A 12,373-nucleotide genomic window follows, 5' to 3' on the forward strand; every position below is an offset into this window, starting at 1 on the left:
ATGGTCTCAATGGAGGAAGCAGGATTGCTGGGCAGCAGAGGCCAACTTATCTTGAAGCTAATGCTCTAGGGCCCCTCACCTTCTGGGTTCTCAGGAGCATGAGAAGCTGCTAAGTGGCGGCTGAGTGTTCTAGGCAGGGTAGGGAAGCCAGACTTGGATCAGGAATCTTCTAGGGAGACAAAGGACAGAAGGAACTGATTTCGGAAGGACTCCGTGATTCCATTTCTTACTCAAAATACCTATTCACTTTTTGGTTTTAAAAAGCAAACAAACAGAAACAAATGAGCCATGAACTTCGCCTTGCAGAAGTCACAGCTCTAGGAGGGAAGGAGCCCTGCCCAGAGGATCAGGAAAGACCACACCCAAATCCCCACCAAGCAGGAAAGATGGCTGCTTTGAATTGCTGCTCTACTGATTTCCAAACTGAAACGTTTCACAAAATCCCGAGTGGTTCTTGGGCCTCTTAATGTCTTTTGAATCCCTGCCTTCATGGAACTTACTTTCTAAAATGGAGGTGGTGAGAGATGGACAGCAACAAAAACAAGTCCCATATAGAGTTATTAGAAGACTAGTGCTAGGGAGAAGAATAAACCAAGGAATAGGAAAGGGAGGGCCACGGCAGCAGTGATGAGGATAATGTGTGATTTTTACATAAAGTAAACAGGAACATCCTCATGAAAGATGGCATTGAAGAGAAGATCTGAAAAATCAGAATCCTGGAGTCACTTGAAATACCTCAGGGTAAGAGGAGGGCATGTGCAAAGGCCCAGGGGGTCAGTGTGCCTGGGGCAGAGCTGAGGGGTAAGCGGCAGAACTTGCAGGTGTCCTGAGCCATCAGGAGGAGTTTGACTTTTACTCTTAGTGATTTGAGGAAGATTTGATCACAGGAGTGATATCAATCTGAGTTAAACTAACTGGATCTTTCTGGTACTGTACTGAGAAGAGACAATTGGAGGGTTGGTGTAGAAGTAGGGAAAAGAGCTGGGGCCCTAGGAAATGATCCATGCAAAGACAGGAGCACTGCTGGGGCTAAGGATGGATATGGTGAGAAGGGGTCAGAGTCTATTCACGGTTCCAAGGCAGAGCAATAGGACTGCCTTATAGATTGGATGTAGGTTGAAAGAGAAGAAGAGTCAAGAATGATTCTACATTTTTTGGCCTGAACAGTGAAAACGTACGGGAGCCTCTAACAGCAATGGGAACATTCCAAAGGACCCATAAAGAAAGTGAAAACACAGACCACAGAATGGAAGAGAATATTCACAGTGTAGAACTAGTAATGGTCTAGTATCCAGAATATATAAAGAACTCTCATAATTCATCAGTAGAAAAATAAGTAACACAATTAAAAAATGGACAAAGGATTTGAATAGACCTTTTGCAGAGAAGTTATACAAATGGCCAACAAGTACATGGAAAGGAGCTCAACATCATGAGTCATTAGAAACATGGCAATCAAAACCAAATGAGGTAATATTTTATACTCGGTATAATGGCTACAGCCAAAAAGACTGACAGTAAACAAGAATGTGGAGAAACTGGAGCCCACACACATGGCTCATGGGAATGTAGAATTGTGCAGTCACTTTGGAAAACAGTTTGGTAGTTCCTCAAAGAGTTACCCATAAAGCTGCCATATGACCCAGCAACGTGACTCGTTGGTATCCATCCAAGGGAACTGAAAACGATGTTCACTCAAAAACATGTACACGAATGTTCACAGCAGCATGATTTGTGCTAGTAAAAAGCAGGAAGAACTCCAATATCCATCTGTTGATGAATGGATAAACAAAATGTGGTGTATCCATACCATAGAATATTACTGGGCAATAAAAATACTCAATAATACTGATACATACTAGATGGATGGATGAACCTTAAAAATGTCATGCAACGTGAGAGAAGCTAGTCACAGAAGATCACGTATTGTATGATTCCACGTAAATGAGATGTTGAGAATAGGTAAATCCATATAGATAGAAAGTAGGTGAGAAGTTACCAGGGGCTTGGGGAAGGGGAAATGTGGTCACTGCTAGTGGGTACAAAGTTTCTTTTTAGGGTGAGAAAAAGGTCCTGCTTAGCGTATAGTGATGGTTACAAACACACTAAAAACCACTGGATTATATACCTTATAAGGGCCCATTTTACCATAGGTGAATTTTATCTCAATTTAAAAAAAAGAATGAAGGTTTTTGAGACTTAAGTCACTCTTAAAAGAAAATCTATAAGCAGGAGAAGTATCAATTATTAAGACTTACCATAGGCAAGGTGATAAAAACAGTATAGTCTGGCATCAAAGTAGACCAATGAAACAGAAAGCAGAGGTCAGCAGCAGATCCACGTGCCCAGGGGAACTTCATAGTCACGTGGCATCATAAATCAATGGAGAAAGAATAAATTATGTAGTAGCTAGTGTTAGGAAAATGGACTACTATCGGAAGAAATAAACCTGAATTATTAACTAGCACCAGACAGGTGAACTCCAAAAGGATTAAAGACCTAAATTTACTTGAAAATGTAGAGGAATAATTTTGTGAATTTCAATGGGGGGGGATTTGTTTTTTAAAATTTAAATTCAATTAGCCAACATATAGTACATCATTAGTTTCAGAGGTAGAGTTCAGTAATTCATCAGTTGTATATAACACCCCAGTGTTGATTACATCATGTGCCCTCCTTAATGCCCATCACCCAGTTACCCCATCCCCTTGCCCTCTTCCCCTCCAGCAACCTTCAGTTTGTTCCCTCCAGTTAAGAGTCTCTCATGGCTTGTCTCCCTCTCTGATTTCTTCTCATTCCGTTGGGGATTGAGGAAGAATTTTAAATGAAACCTCAAACAATAAAGCTCATACTTGACACGTTCAATTACATGGAACTTAAAAATGTCTGTTCAGTGAAGAACAATGTGGACAAAATTAATAGACTCACAGAACAGAAAAGTGATCCGTAAAGGCTAGAACCAACAAAAGATTACTATCGGAGAATACAAGAGACATTTTCCCATCAACAAAGGGAAAGGTAGCACTTCCAACAGGCAAGTCAACACAGGATATGAAGAGGCGATGTGTGGCAGAGCAAAGTCACATGACTCTAAGGCATAAGAAACAATGATGCGGTAGGTGATCAGAGGCAGGACACACCACCTAATAAACTGGCAAAATTAGAAAGATGGAAAATGACAAATGTTGACAGGGATGTAGGGAGATCGGTCTCCTCCTGTGTCATTCCAGAGAGCACCCCAGCCATTACACCAAGCCTATAACCCAGGAATCCTGTTGCAGGTATGCTCTCAAAGAAATCCGCCCATGGGTCTGCAAGGTGAAGTATTTGAGTCTAATTATTGCGATATTGGTTTTGGCACCAGGAAGCTACAGGGACTCTTGCTATGTATCACCTGGGAGAGTGGACCAATAAAATGTACATACTTTCTGAAATTCACACGCCCCAGTGTGTGCACACATGCATGCCTGCCACGTATAAATGCTCACGAGCCTTGGGAATAAGTAGATCTTTGTTTCTGCAAATCTGATTTGCCTGAGCCTCTTCCTAGTTCTAACCACAGAGAACCGCATACTTGTCTCAAGTCCCTGCCCAGAACTCACCCAACCAGGTTGGGATAACAAGATTTCTAAAACCTACACTCTCCTAACACACTCAGGTCAAAAGACTATGCTTTTGCTCTTTTCCCAGGGTAGGCCTAAACAGGTTCTCCTTCGAGCCCTGAAGACACACTTGATTCTTCTCTGTTTGCCTTCTAAGAGACTAGATCTTTTAAATCTGAGCCAAAGCAGGATCTCTGGATCTATGGACAGATTCCCCTCGATGGCTGCTTACTTAAACTTCAGAGCATCAGCCGTCTGGACCCCTGTCTCCTTTCTTCCCACGTGAACCCTTTGTAATTCAGCTAAGACCGCTCATGAGCTCTTGACTTTGACTGGGTTAGGAGATTGTTGAGTTCTGTTAGACATTGAATTTGCCCTAGTACAGTGAAGCCTTGCTGGTACCTGGGGACATTCTTCAGTGCCCTGCCGGAGGTGGCTCACCTGCTGTCAGGTCCTGGACACCCCATCTGCCTTTTACTCTTACTTGAAGAGTAGACCACAATGCCCAACGCAGGAGGCTGAGTAATGATTCCTGAGCTGAGTCCTCCTCCTCCTCCTCCTGGGACCTTGAATGTTGCCTTCTAAGGCAAAGGGGACCTGGAAGCTGTGATTAACTGAAAGATCTTTAGAAGAGGGAGATTATCCCGGATTATCCAATGGGTCCAGTGTAATCACAACAGTCCTTAAAGAGCAATGATGAAGGAGTTAGAATAAGAGGAGAAGGTGAGCTGATGTGGAAGCAGAGACTGGAGTGATCTGCTTTGATGCTCAGGAACGGGCCACAAGGCAAGGAATGTAGGTGGCCACTAGAAGCTGGAAAATGCATGAAAACATGGGAAACTTTGGAAGGAGCTGGCCCTGCGGACACCTTGTCTTTAACCCAGTGATGCCCATTCTGGGATTCTGACGTCCAGAACTGTAAGGAATAAATTTGCCTTAATTTAAGGCGCTACATTTGTGGTGACTCCTAAGAACAGCAATAGGAAACAAATACATTCAATAAACCCTCCAGACGTGTTAGATGGGAAGACCTCCTAGTCATAACACCTAGTGGTCTTTTCCTTTTCCCCTTCCCTTCTTAGCCTTCCTTGGGAGGCTGCCCGACAGAGCCACAGGAAAAATATGGGTTTTAAGGGGGGAAAATCCAGATGTGCTTTTAACCAGTGTTTCCATGCAAGAATTCTTTTTTGTCATTTCTCAGTAAATTTATATGTTTTTCTACCTCCTGAGAAAAAAATCAGTTGAGAAATTGGGGAAAGGGGAAAACGTAATTCTCTAGCAAAAATGAAAACTTAACGTTCACCATAGAAGGGGAATATTTATGATCTAATCAGTCAGTCTTACTTGGAGCTGTTTATAAGTACAACCTCCTGGCTCTACCTGCTGCTAATCGTGAGTCATTCTGGCACATAAAATAAATATTAATAAGTTGATACACATTGATGCTTTATTTAAATCCTGTGGATGTTGTTTTAAGAAATAACAAGACTAAGAGGCAAAAAAATCCTTAAACTGGCAATTTCTATACAAATTTTTTTTTTTTTTTGCAGTTCTGTTAATCTTGTTAAGAGCTCTAAATGTTACATTATTTGAATACTAACCAATGCTGTTTGCTGGCTTTTTCCAATGTTTGAACATTCACCATACTTTATAAACACTACTAACCTTAATATTTCTTATTTATTAAACACAAAATTTTAGATATCCATAATAATGAGTAAAGTGCATGAAGAATGCTGAAAGTACTTGAAGAATAAATTACAATTTTGGGGAATTCCTGAGAAATCTTGTAAATGATGCTATGTCATTCCTGAACCCCCAAATTAGTAACTGTTAGGAATTTGGAAGCACTGTTCAAATTCCTGCTCTATCATTTCGCTAGTTGCACAATATTGGGCAAATTATTATTTTAAGCTTAAATATCTTCATCAGTCAAAGGGGACAATAATACCACTTAAGTTCACTACCAGGATTATATACGATTGTATATGAAAGGTGCTTGAAATGTAATAAGTCTTCAAAAAAGTTAAAGACAACATGGGGTAAATTTTCATAATCTGGGATTTGGCTACGGACTCTGGGATATGACACCAAAAACACAAGCAACTAAAGATAAAGTAAATCAACTGGACTTCAACAAAATTAAAAACTTTTGTGCATTAAAGGACATTATCAAGAAAGTGAAAAGACAACTGGCTGAATGGTAGAAAATATTTACAAAGTATATATCTGGTATATATCCGATACTATTTCCAGAATAAAGAGATCCTAGATCTCAACAACAAAAACACAAACAACAGGATTTCGAAAAAGCAAAAGACTCGAATAGATATTTCTACAAGGAAGATACACAAATAACCAATAAATATATGAGAAGATGCTCAGCTTCTTTAGCCATTAGGGAAATGCGGATGAAAACCGTGATGAGATTCACACCCTCTAAGATGGCAATAATAATAATGATGATTAGGATGATGATAATAATTAAAAATGGAAAATGGTTAAGTGTTGTCCAGGATGTGGAGAAACTAAAACCCCCACATTGCTGGTGGGAATGTAAAATGGTACAACTCCTGTGGAAAACAGTTTGATGGTTCTTCAAAAAAGGTAAACATAGAATTCCCAAGTGACCCAGCAATTGCACTCCTAGTGTACACCTGAACAACTGAAAGTAGGGACTCAAACAGACACATGTATGAGAATATTCATTGCAGCATCATACACAATAGGCCAACTGTGGAGCCACCCAAGTGTCCATCAGCAGGTGAGTGGATAAACAAAGTAGGGTCTACCCATACAATGGAATGTTATTTCATCAGAAAAAGAAATAGATGAAGGGGACAAAAGAGATCAGAGGGATCCACAACACACTTACCACGATGAGGACTGAGAAATGCATAAGGTTGTCGAATCATGATATTGTATACCTGAAACTAACATCACATGGTATGTTCATTATATTTCAGTTGAAAAAAAAAAAAAAGGACTGAAGTCCTCATGCCTGCTATGACTTGGATGAACCTTGAAAACATATGCTGAGTGGAATAAGCCAGTGACAAAAAGACAAATACTGTATAATTATATGAAGTATCTAGACTAGGCAAGTCAATCAGAGAGAAGGTAGACTGGAGGTTGCTCAGGCTGTGGCAGGCATGGAGAGTTATCGCGTGACGGCTGTAGAGTTTCTGGTGGTGGAAGAAGTGTGATGAGAACGTCAGGACCGGAGCATGTACTATGAATGTCATTATGCCTCCACATTGGTTGTCTAAAGATGATGAAAAATGTCAAATTTTATATTAACTATATTTCACACTCCTGCCTCCCCCAAATGCTCATCCTTATGGGGCTTCCTCATGAGAATGTGCCTGAAGAAACGTTTCAATGACTGGGAGACTGAGAAGCCATTTCTCCCCCTGGGGGTGCTGTCCCTGGAGGACTAAGCGTCCCCTATCTTCACCAAGACCATGAGCCCAGGTGTGGAGCCCCACGAGGTGGCATGTGGCATGCCCCCTCCCAGCCCCCCAAAATGGCTGACTGTCCTCTTAGCTTTTCCTCACACTGGATTCATTGCAATAGGAGACCCTGCGCCAGCCTGTCACCATAAAACAGGAACACGAGGCAGGGCCTACTGCGGAGTTAACCTTATCTGAAAGGCATTATGTGATCAAGGGAGATTTGGCAAGCTTGCCTGCGCTCGGCCCCGCAGAGGAGGCCCTAGTGCTGATTTTCGCTTCTCCAGCTCATTTTGACTCAGCTAAATGAAGGAAGAGCAAACACAGCGTCAGTGTGATGACTGAAAGGACACAAACCAGACACAGTCTTGCTAAGTTAAGTACATTCAAAGGAGAAATATTTATATTTTACATTTTAAATAGTCCCCGAGGGAAGCGCAATATGTTTTTCATCTCGCTTGTGTTTAAGAACTTATCGTACTTGAAAAGCAAAGGAGGCCGCCACAAGCTATGGATTCAAATGACAGTGATTGTCTTATCGTGGAGATCAAAATAACAGACTTGGAATACAAACGAGGCTTTCTGTGCGAGCACAGGCTATATAGGTAGGCCAGAAGAAAAGGTAAAAACGCTTGTACTAACAAAGAATGTACATTCAGTCGCAGAGCTGGCTGCCTGGACCCAGGCAGCTGGGAGGTAAAATGTCCCCACACTTCTTCTGAACACTAATGCACATTTTTAGGAATGTGTTTCATGAGACTTTGGGCAAAGGATATAGAGATTCGTGCAAAAGGGGAATTAGGAACATTCTAGAAAAACTCCGAGAAGGGAACAAACAGGCATATGGATTTCTGACCCGCAAGGTACAGTGTGGACAGAAAAGGCACTGTTTTAAAACTGCAAGTCTCTTGAGAGAGGGGTGACTTTTCATGGTCCCTGTAGGAGCAGAAAGAGTAAAGGGATCTGTGTGGTTGAATTGTTTTCTGAGAGACAAAGGACCACTCAAGCAGATGAAGACTGAGAGAGAACTGGATGTCAGGGGGTTGGAAGGAGTCATTATCTAAGGAAAGAAAGAGGCAACATGGAAGACCACTCTGCCAGTTACGGAAGAGAACCCTCATCTCTGTCATGGAGTACAACCTTCTGCTCTGTGGGAAGTACCAGTACTATTTGCTGTGACACCTCAGTGTTTGCCAGGATTGGGTCCCAGTTTCATTTCCTGCCAGCTGTGTGACTTTGGCCAAGTCACACGCTCTGTGAATCAATATCCCTAACTGATAAATGAGGAAAATGATAGTATTTATCTTTTTTGTTTTAATGAACACACAGCTCATTATATGCCAGTCACCATGCTAAACTACTTACAAGTATGGACTCCCTGATTCTCATAATGAACTTTAGGGAGTAAAGGTCGTTGCAAGGATTACATGAGATAATACAGGTCATTATTTATAAGACAGTGGCCAAAATAGAGAAAGTGCTTGGCAAATGGTGCTAATGTTAATATGCCTATTGCTTTTGAATGAACTCAATTTAATCTTTACTTATTTTCTTATAGCTTGACTGATTGAAATATTCTTTTTTTTTTTTTTTAGATTTTATTTATTTTTTTGACTCAGAGAGAGTGAGAGATCACAAGCAGGCAGGCAGAGAGAGAGGGGGAAGCAGGCTCCCTGCGGAGCAGAGAGCCTGAGGCAGGGCTCGATCCTAGGACCCTGAGATCATGACCTGAGCCAAAGGCAGAGGCTTAACCCTCTGAGCCATCCAGGCGCCCCAGATCGAAATTCTCTTAGCAGAAGTAACAATATAATGATGGCTATCGTTTATGGACTGCTTATTATATGCAGAGGACTACATTCTGTTGCTTACACATGTCATAGCAACCCTGTAAGGCAGAAGTGTTACATGTGCCTCAGATGGGAATGGAGGTTCAGAGTGGTTAAGGAATTTTCTCCAGTTAACACAACAAATAGTGTCAGAAGCGGGCTTCGGAGCCCATGCTCTTCCAATAGGCCAGGCTATGAAAGCCAGAACTAATAAACAAATTCCATGATCACTGAAGAGACTACAGAAAGAAGTAAATTCATTTGAACTGTCTGATGATACCCATATGTGGCTATATATGTTCCCTAAACATTAGCAAACTCACGTAAGAATTCAACTACTTCCAAGTAGTAGATACCCTCGGCGTGCCTGGCACCCATCGGTGCCTCACAAATGAAGGGGGTGTGGTCCCAGGGCTGGTACTGGTACAGGGGCAGCTATTCCTACTACGTGATAGGATGTGGATGTAGAATGATCCCCCAAACCTCTCATTCTTTCAGTTATAGGGTGACATCAAGAATATTGTTAATCTGGGACATCTGGGTGGCTCAGTCATTGGGCGTCTGCCTTCAGCTCAGGTCATGATCCCAGGGTCCTGGGATACAGCCCCACATTGGGCTCCCTGCTCAGCAGGAAACCTGCTTCTCCCTCTCCCACTCCCCCTGCTTGTGTTCCCTCTTGTCTCGCTCTGTCAAATAAGTAAATAAAATCTTAAAAAAAAAAATATTGTTAATCCTTTTGCAAGGGAAGTCCTTGGTGAAGAAAAAGAGACAGCGGATGTCCCAGAAAGAAGACATTAACAGAACACAGACTCACAGCAGACAGGCAGTGTGGAGGACAGAGGACGAGTCAGGGGAGCTGGGTTCTGGGCTCAGCTCTGCCACCCACCAACTGCAACACCTTGGCCAGAATCCATGTGATTCCCCAACCTCCGTTTCCTGGATTCCTGAATCCTCTGATGTGCCAATAATAGAGTGAGACTTGGGCGTGCTGTTGAAATTCAGACAGACTAGTCTAATCGAAGATACTGTGACCTGTCCATCATCCTGAGCAGAGCCTCCAAACCCAGCCCATCTGACTTGGCCGTCTGGATTTTTTGATGCTAAATGGAAAGAAGGCTTCTGGAACTAGCCTGGAATTAGGATCGACACTATGGCACCCCTTTCAACATTGTGTCTGGGCAGCTTTCTCTCCTTCTCCCAAATCCTTGCCCCAGTGGCAAATCAGTTTCTCCAAACCTCTTCCAGTAGCCCTCTTTCCTTTGCGCCAGCCCTTTGTCATCCAGAACCCACATTTCCCCAACATAGTTCTGATCATACCACATTGTACCAGCATCCTGGTATTTTAAGTTCCACCTTTGTAAAATAAAGGATTGAGCTGGAAGCCATCACAGTTTCCTTCCAGGCCAAGCATTCTCTGATTCTCTACATGAAGTTGTATATATTCATATCACATGTCTATTTCAGAGAAGAATTCTGTTTCACTTTTAAGGTACTGCCTTACCAATGCAGGACATAACTGGACGATCAGACAAACACTATGACATGAGCTCAAATTTGAGTGTGTCTCCTCTTTAAATAAATTGTCCAGAATGAAATAATCTGCTATTTGTTTAGATATTTACTATTTGCAAATATTCTCAAATGCACTTTCTCCTCTACTTTTTTTAAATTTTTTTTCAGCATAACAGAATTAATTGTTTTTGCACCACACCCAGTGCTCCATGCAATCCGTGCCCTCCTTAATACCCTCCACCTGGCTCCCCCAACCTCCCACCCTCCACCCCTTCAAAACCCTCAGATTGTTTTTCAAAGTCCATAGTCTCTCATGGTTCACCTCCCCTTCCAATTTCTCTCAACTCCCTTCTCCTCTCCATCTCCCTATGTCCTCCATGTTATTTGTTATGTTCCACAAATAAGTGAAACCATATGATACTTGACTCTCTCTGCCTGACTTATTTCGCTCAGCATAATCTCTCCTCTACTTCTTACACGAACCATAAAAGATATGTGTTAACCCCTCCACCAATTTCTTACAAACATCAAGGTACTCACATAAGAACAACCATGTCATAGTGGTACTAAGGGTCAAAGAAGGCGGTACTTACAGTACCTAGAACAGTGCCTGGTACACAGTCAGTGCTTCACCAATGAAGAAGGTGGTCACGGCATGGTGGTGGCGTGACAGATGTTCTCATTATGTCATATGGTAGAGATGTGGTCTGCTTCGCTACCCTCATCTCTAAAACTGCTATCTTAAAAAAAAAAAAAAAAAAGATACCCAGAGATCCTATCACGTGTTTTACCTAACTTTCCGATATTAGTCAGAAAGGAAACTTCTGAGCAGTGGTACCCCAGCTGTTAAGCTCCGGAGCTAGCTGTAGCCTCTGAGTTTGCAAAAGACTATCAATGACTCCCTGGCATCACCTTTCCTGAAAACTGAAGTGTCTTAGTCTGTTTGGGTTGCTGTAGCAAAATGCCTTAAACTGGGTTGTCTGTACAACCAGAATTTTATTTCTCATAGTTCTGGAGGCTGTGATCAGCCCCAGGCAGATTTAGTGTCTGGTGAAGGCCTACTTCCTGGCTTGTAGATGGCTCTCTTCTTACTGTGCCCTGACATGGTGGTGGTGAAGGGAGCTCTGTGGGGTCCATTTTATAAGGACACTAATCCCATTCATGAGGGGTCCACTCTCCTGACCTAATCCTCTCCCGGCGGCCGCATCTACAAATACTATTGTTGGGGGTTAGAATTCAACATATGAATTTGGGGGACATTTCATTGACTATCCACCTTGTGATGTTATTAGCATAATAACTAAAAGGTTTTTTTTAATAATTTATGGAAAAAAACCCAAAAGGGGTACCTGGCTGGTGCAGCCAGTTAAGGTCCCAACTCCTGGTTTTGGCTCAGGTCTGGATCTCAGGGTCATGAGGTCAAGTCCCACGTGAGGCTCTGCACTCAGCACAGAGTCTGTTTGGGATTCTTTCTCTGTCTCCCTCTACCCTCCCACACATACCCTCTCCCTCTCTAGAATAAATGAATAAATCTTTAAAAAATAATAATTTACAAAAACACCAGGCTAATATTTGTACCATAATGGGTGAATATTTTGAATATCCTACTTGTGACCCCATCCAAAAGATTAGGCTGGCGTTTCATTAGATTAATCTCATCTTTTTGACTCAACAAGTTTCAGATATGGAGGTGAGTTATATATTTTATCCTAGGAGAAGAATTTAAGAGATAATCTTGATCTCTGGATAATCAAACCTCCTAAAAGCCTTGCATTAAAAAAAACACTGAAAAAATAATTATACACACACACACAAACTTGTACAAAGCAATTCTTTGTAGCCGAATGATTTGCACAACTCCACCAGGGATTAACATCTGTCACCATAAATAGCTATGTAAAGCAAAGTAATGCCGTATTTCTAGACGAATCTCAGCTAACTTATGAATCTATGAAGTAACCAGATAATCAGCTCATATGAG

The sequence above is a fragment of the Enhydra lutris genome, unplaced genomic scaffold (genome assembly GCF_002288905.1).
Source record: "Enhydra lutris kenyoni isolate GAN:26980312 unplaced genomic scaffold, ASM228890v2 scaffoldscaffold42, whole genome shotgun sequence".
Classification (NCBI taxonomy): domain Eukaryota; kingdom Metazoa; phylum Chordata; class Mammalia; order Carnivora; family Mustelidae; genus Enhydra; species Enhydra lutris.